We start from the raw sequence: 2013 nt of genomic DNA, 5'->3' as shown, positions 1-2013 counted from the left end.
ATATATATTATATATATATATATGTGTGTGTGTGTGTGTGCATGTGTGTGTAGCCAAAAGCTATTTAAAAATATTCCAAGTAAGGTAAACCTCCCTTCAAGTTGTTTGCCAATGTAATACAAGAAACACCAAGGCCATAGCCCTTGGTCGCCTCCCAGAGCTTGAAGTAAGATCTCCAGGAGTGAGCTCCCTGACTGTTTATTCAATGCCAACTGGTCAGCATACCAGCTCCACTAAATGGATTCAGCAGATTATCTATCTATCTATCTATCTATCTATCTATCTATCTATCCATCTATCATATATCTATGTATCTATCTATCAATCATCTATCATCTAGCTAGCTAGCTATCATCCATTTATCTATCCTCTATCGATCTATCTAGTATCATTTCTCACATTAAAAATGTTCAAGCTGGAGCAATGGCTCAGTGATTAAGTGCATAGTCTGCTCTTGCAGAGGAACCGGGTTCAGTCCCAACACCTACATGGCAATCAACACCTGTCTATAACTCCAGTTCTGGGGGACCTCACGCTCTCTTCTAGCCTCTGTGGCAATGCACACATAATGAGGCTATTATTTTTCAAACTTTTTGTGACAAGTGTGTTACTGATTTCTAGAAAAGCTACTGATTTTTACTGCACAGGCTTTGTGTGCTGCTACTTTGTTGGTAATATTTACTAGATGAAATAGCCTTCTGATGGAGTTTTTAAGGTCTTTTAAGGATAGGATTATTTCATTCACAAACAGAGATCATTTGACTTCTTCCTTAACAATTTGCATTCCTCTCTTGTTTAGTACTTTGGTTAAGATCTCAAGCTATTTAAGAAAAGAGTGATGAGAGGAGATGAATTTGTCTTATTCTTTATTTTAGAGGAAATGTTCTTGGCCCCACACTTGATATAACATTGCCTATTTGTGGTATACAAGATTCATTTTTTGATATATGATGCTTCTGTTTCTGCTTTCTTCAGGTTTATATCCTGATGTGGAATTTTGCCAATGGCTTTTTCTATATCTGTTGAAATGATCATGTGGTTTATTTTTTCTTGATTCTATTTGTGTGCTGTGCTTTATTGATTTTTATGTGTTGAGCCCACCTGATTATGGTATATGTCCTTTTAACATATTTCAATAAGCAAACTGATTTCAATATGCGAATATTTTGGTAAGCATTTTTACATCTATGCCCATCAAAGCAAGTGGTTTGTAGATTTTCTTTGTTATGTGATCTTTACCTGGTTTTGGTATCTAGCTAATACTTCTTTCATAGAATGGTATTTTTCCTTCTGTTTCCATGTTATGGAATAGTTTGAGATACACTGGTATTAGCTCTTCTTTAAAGACTTTCATAGAATGATATTTTTCCTTCTGTTTCCATGTTATGGAATAGTTTGAGATGCATTGGTATTAGCTCTTCTTTAAAGACCTGGTAGTGAATCGCAACACTTAATCCCTCTTGTTGGGTGATCATTACTCCTTCAATATTTTCCTTTCCACTTCACGTGTATAACAATACTACAGTGTTAAGGCAAATATTTTCCCACAATATGATATTTTTTTTCTTATTTTGAATCACTGAGTTTTGTTTTACTTCCCTTTACTAGAATTTCTTTAAAGACATGTTACATGTATATGGCATGAAACCTAACACTAAAGGAAACATTAGCCATCCTTTCCTATTCCCTCTGGCCTCTCTTTTCTCTGGTGCTCAATGTAAACATTTTCTATATAAACATGCATTGAATGACCACAATTGTATAAACGTTTCATCTAATCGTTTTCATCTTCTACTTTTCCTCTTCCAGCTCTTCTTTTCCTCCCCCTTTCCCCATTCTTTACGCACTCATGATAATACAACTGGATTTTTCTCTTCTTGTTCATAAGCATATTTTAGTAGTTGTGTATTCATTGTATGCAGTATATACACAATGCTTTTCATGAGGACATGTTTTCAGGTATATATTTACTCCGAGCATATTTTCCCTCTAGAAGCCCCTCTCCTCTCCTAT

Source organism: Nannospalax galili, unplaced genomic scaffold, assembly GCF_000622305.1.
Source record: "Nannospalax galili isolate Female #2095 unplaced genomic scaffold, S.galili_v1.0 scaffold1313, whole genome shotgun sequence".
In the NCBI taxonomy this organism is placed as follows: domain Eukaryota; kingdom Metazoa; phylum Chordata; class Mammalia; order Rodentia; family Spalacidae; genus Nannospalax; species Nannospalax galili.
The sequence above is the reverse complement of the archived record's forward strand: the minus strand, read 5'-3'. Positions refer to the sequence as shown.